This window comes from Corapipo altera, unplaced genomic scaffold (genome assembly GCF_003945725.1).
Source record: "Corapipo altera isolate COAL_440 unplaced genomic scaffold, ASM394572v1 115946, whole genome shotgun sequence".
NCBI classification, from domain to species: Eukaryota; Metazoa; Chordata; class Aves; order Passeriformes; family Pipridae; genus Corapipo; species Corapipo altera.
This window is the reverse complement of record NW_020886843.1, coordinates 1-5,325: the sequence shown is the minus strand read 5'-3', so window position 1 is coordinate 5,325 and position 5,325 is coordinate 1. Positions and strand designations below refer to the sequence as shown.

The following is a 5,325-nucleotide window of genomic DNA, read 5'->3' as shown; positions in this document are numbered from 1 at the left end:
TAAGTCTGCGGTTTAAGTCTGCGGTTTAAGTCTGCGGTTTAAGTCTGTGGTTAAGTCTGTGGTTAAGTCTGTGGTTAAGTCTGTGGTTAAGTCTGTGGTTAAGTCTGTGTTTAAGTCTGTGGTTTAGTCCGTGGTTCAGTCTGTCTTTTGGTCTGTATTTAGTGTCTGCTCTGCTCTGAGTTTATTTGGCATCTTCTGGTGGATTTAATTTCCTGATCATTTTTCTCCCCCTGTTTTCCTTTTCCTTGGAAGAGCTCCAGGGCTCCGGCGGCTCCCAGAGGGTCCGACCCCAACGGCTCCACCACGAAGGGGGAGAAGGGGGAGAGGGTGAGTCCAGCAGTTATCCAAGCACTTGGATAAGGAATATCATGGAATGCTTTGGCTGGGAAGAGACCTCAGGGATCAGCCGGTTCCATTCCTGACACCTCCCACTGTCCCAGGTTGCTCCAACCCGACCTTGGACACTCCCAGGGATCCAGGGGCAGCCACAGCTTCTCTGGGAAATCCATTCCAGCCCCTCCCCACCCTCCCAGACAGCAATTCCTTCCCAATATCCCATCTAACCCTCTGGCAGTGGGAAGCCATTCCCTGTGTCCTGTCCCTCTATGCTCTGGTAAAAAGTCCTCTCCATCTTTTTTGTGGGCTCCCTGTGTTTGTCTTACTGGGGAATTCCTGGGCAAACCCAGGGCTCATGGAATCATGGAATGGTTTGTGTTGGACAGGACTTTAAACTCATCCAGTTCCAACCCCAGGGACACCTCCCACTATCCCAGGTTGCTCCAACCCATCCTTGGACACTTCCAGGGATCCAGGGGCAGCCACAGCTTCTCTGGGAGATTCATTCCATCCCCTCCCCACCCTCCCAGCCAGGAATTCCTTCCCAATATCCCACCTATCCCTGCCCTCTGCCACTATCCACAACTAAATTACTGGAATTAAGGAGGAGCTCCAGCAAAGAATCCTCTTGGGATCTTCCAGGTTGGATTTTGAAAATTGGGCAAAAGGGAACAAATCTGTTTCATGTGCGCGCTCTGGAATTTTTGGGGATGCTCCCAAGCATTCCAGAAAGGGTTTGAAGATCCAAGTCCGTGACTTTTCCATGCTGTTTCTTTCCCTACCTTTAGGGACTCCCTGGGAAGGATGGAATTCCCGGGCTGCCGGGCAGGCCGGGCCGGGCGGGTCCTCCTGGTCCCCCCGGAGTCACGGTGGGTGTTTGTTTGGACTGACTTTGTCACAGTGTCACTCAGGAGGGAGGGTGACCCTCAAATACCTCCCTCTCCCTGTTTTCCAGGGTATTCCTGGCGTCCAAGGCGATGTTGTGAGTATTTGGAATCATGGAATGGTTTGGGTCGGAAGGGACCTTAAAGCTCATCCAGTTCCAACCCCAACACCTCCCACTGTCCCAGGTTGCTCCAGCCCGGCCTTGGACACTTCCAGGGATCCAGGGGCAGCCACAGCTTCTCTGGGAAATCCATTCCAACCCCTCCCCACCCTCCCAGCCAGCAATTATTTCCCAATATCCCATCTAACCCTCTGGCAGTGGGAAGCCATTCCCTGTGTCCTGTCCCTCCATCCCTTGTCCCCAGTCCCTCTCCAGCTCTCCTGAGGTCCCTTTAGCCACTGGAAGGGGCTCCAAGGATTCAGTGACCCCATTTGGAACTGGAATTTGGGAATGCCAGGAGCATCCAGCAGCTTTGTTTTTCCTCCTGGATCCAGCATTTCCCTTGGCTGGGAATGGTTAAACTGGAGAGAGACCTGGAAGCACCGAGGGTGGATCCGAAACCCCCTCATTCCATCATGGAATGGTTTGGGTGGGAAGGGACCTTAAAGCCCATCCAGTTCCAACCCCAGGAACACTTTCCACTATCCCAAATTGCTCCAAACCCCAACCTGCCCTTGGACACTTCCAGGGATGGAGCATCCATGGTCCTGTGGGTTTTTTTTCCTGTTTAACCTTCAGAATTCACTTCTAATTCCAGGGATCTCCCGGATATCCGGGACCGGCAGGGCCAAAAGGAGACAGAGTGAGTTTTGTTCCCAGGTTTTATTGGAAAAAAAAAAGCTCTTTTAGTGCTCTGATCCCGGTTTTCCAAGCATTTTCCCAGTGATCTTGGGTGAACGTGAACTTCTAAGCCGGGTCTAACTGCTAATCTTCACCTGGGGGATTTCTCCTTCCGTTTTCCAAGGAGGAATTTTCTGTCTTTGTGGAGAAATCACGGCACTTGGTACATTTAATTGACTGTTCCCAGAAGGAGGTGGGATTTGGATGGGTCCTTCTTCCCGCCCGAGTTTCCACCGGGAACAAACCTGTTGTTCCTGCATTTAGGGCATCAAAATGTTTGGATTTCCAAATATTTGGGAGCTTCTTATCCTTCCCCTGTCTCCCAGAGCAATCCCAGGAGCTTCTTATCCTTCCCCTGTCTCCCAGTGCAATCCCAGGCAATCCCAGGAGCTTCTTATCCTTCCCCTGTCTCCCAGTGCAATCCCAGGAGCTTCTTATCCTTCCCATTTTTCCCACTGCAATCCCAGGAATTTCTTATCCTTCCTCTTTCTCCCAGTGCAATCCCAGGAGCTTCTTATCCTTCCTTTTTCTCCCAGTGCAATCCCAGGAGCTTCTCATCCTTCCCTTTTCTCCCAGTGCAATCCCAGGAGCTTCTTATCCTTCCCCTTTCTCCCACTGCACATTCCTGCTCCTTCCCTGCGTCCCCCTGAACTGTCCTTGTGACTGAAAACGGGGAATGGATCCTGCTGAAATCCAACCTCCTTTTTTTCTACCTCTCTGGAATTAATTTTCTTCCAAGCCAACAAACAAATCCCGTGTCTTGACCACGTGGTTTTGCTGCCAAAGGAGGTGGTTTGGGCTTAACTTTGCTTTCCCTGCCGATGGAATCACCCCTAAATCATCAAATTCCCGGATTTCCCAACATTCCCTTCCACCTTTGTCCTCAGGGAGAGCCGGGATACGTCCTGGGAGGAGTGGAGGTGATTCCCGGCCGGAATGGGCCACCGGGCCCTCCTGTGAGTATCAAACCTGGAGGAGAAGCAAAAGGAGAGATGGGAGAGATCCCAAACCCTTCCCTCTCCTGGTTTTCCCTCCTTTCAGGGCCCCAAAGGGCAGCCAGGTGTTCCCGGGGCAGCAGGACCACCGGGATTGCCAGGAATGCTGGGACCACCGGGAATGCCGGGACCGCCGGGACCTCCAGGGATCTCCATCAAGGTGAGGGAGGGGGGTCGTCAACCTTGATGTACCCCAAGAAGAGGGGACCTGATCCCAAATCCTGCAGGTTGAGGTGTCTGGACACCTCTGCCTTCCCTTGGGAGTGGGAATTTTGGGGTTTTGGGCTTCTCAGGCCCCAGGAGCTTTTTTTTTTTTTTTGTGGGATGAAGTTGGGAGAGGAACCTCTTGAGGTTCCACACCCCGTGGAGATTGTCCTTGTCCTTCATGTTTCAGGGCCAACCAGGGGATTCAGGAGCCAGGGTAAGTCCTGAGGTTCACCTTGGTGATGATGAAAAGCCCCTTTTTCCTCATTATTTCCACCAAACTTCCCGAAAATCCATGGAAAACCGCGCAGTGAGAGTGTGCTGTGCTCCTTGCAGGGCCCTCGGGGGAGGAGCGGCCCCAAGGGAGAAAGAGGAGGCCCAGGAGAACCGGTGAGTGGTCCAGGGATGGCTCCAGAGGATTGGGAAGAACTACCAGCTGCGATGGGAAGGGGTTGGTGGCCTTGGAATGTCCTTTGGAACAAGGGGTGGGTGTAGAGGGACAGTGTCTGCTGCCAGATTTCCTGCTCTTCCTCCTGGAATGTGACCCTTCTCCTTCCCAAATCCCAACTCTCCTGGGGTCAGGAGGTCAGGGAAATCCTGGGATAGATCCAGATGAAGGAGAGAAGGTGGGACAGCAAATCAGGCAGCAGATTTCACAAAATCCTGAGATATTTTGAGTTGGATCCACAGGGATCATCACCCAGAGCAAGAGAGGTGATTCTTCAGTGAAGAAATTCCAGAGGGATATTTGGGGAGGAGTTGGTGGCCTTGGAATGTCCTCTGGAACGAGGGATGGGTGTAGGGGGACAGTGTCTGCTGCCAGATCTCCTGCTCTTCCTCCTGGAATGGAGCTGGATGTGACCCTTCTCCTTCCCAAATCCCACCTGCCCTGGGCTCAGTGACCCTTCCCAAATCTCACCCTTCTCCTTCCCAAATCCCACCTTCCCTGGGGTCAGGAGATCAGGGAAATCCTGGTATAAATCCAGAGGAAGGAGAGAAGGTGGGACAGCAAACCAGGTAGCAGATTTCACAAAATCCTGGGATATTCTGAGTGGGATCCACAGGGATCGTCACCTAGAGCAAGAGAGGTGGTTCTTCCATGAAGAAGTTCTACAGGGATGTTTGGAATGTGGGAAGTTGGAGTTGAAGGGGAGAAAAGGGAATTTAAAAGGTTCAGGGAGGACTAGATGATAAATAAAAGATGATAAATCGAAGATAATAATAAATAAAAGATAATAATAATAAGGTTTTTAGATAATAATAAAAGAAAAGAAAATTTGGGAAATCCCTGGATTACAAATGGCTCAAACCCGAGGGATTACTGAGGGATCATGTCCGTGTCCTGTTCCTGCTCCTTCCCAAGTTTCCTGTTCCTGTCCCTCATGATCCACGGGGCCTTTTTTCATTCCCTGTTACCATATTGTGGAGCTGTATCCCATGGATCAGCCCTTTCCATGGATTCTCTTCCCATCCAAGCCAACACCTCTTTATTTTCCCTTCCTCAGCAAAGCTGGTGATCCGTAACTAATTTATGCAAGAAAAGGGAATTTGGGAATACCCTCTAAACCCTCAGTTTAGGGTGGGAATATCGGGGGAGACGTTTCTCTCTGCTCATGTTTTTTGCACTTCAAAATGAACCTTTTTGGGCTGGAAGGGAAAGATTTGAGGCTGGATCTTCCCTTTTTTTAGGGGAAACCTGGTTTACCAGGCCCTGTGGGGCTCCATGGAGTTCCTGGACTGCCTGGACCACCGGGAGAAAAGGTCACATCCCACATCAGATATTCCCTAAATCCATTGGCCCCGGGGGAAGCTGAGAGCAGGGAGCCCAAGGAACAGCAGGGGGGATTTGTGGGAAGGCAGGTTGGGATCTCCCAACGTTCCTGGAGCAACCAAACATTCCCAGAGGGAATTTCTCCCCCTCCTGGGGGTGGAGCTTTCCCCAAGGGAATGATCAACAATCCTTGTTCCAGCGGCTCCCTCACCCGGATCCTGTGGGACCTGGGCAGGGAGGGCAGAACTGGTCCCCAAGGTGTCCCCGGTGCTGCTGGGAGGGAACTGCTTGGA

General features: G+C 51.9%; 1 long non-coding RNA gene across 1 annotated transcript; it reads left to right on the top strand.

The window, feature by feature from the left end:
* Positions 1 to 250: 250 nt before the first annotated feature.
* On the top strand, positions 251 to 1,310 carry LOC113941367. The gene is made up of 3 exons (XR_003525656.1): positions 251 to 327; positions 1,125 to 1,205; positions 1,292 to 1,310. It is a non-coding gene; the product is annotated as an uncharacterized LOC113941367 (long non-coding RNA).
* The last annotated feature ends 4,015 nt before the right edge of the window (positions 1,311 to 5,325 follow it).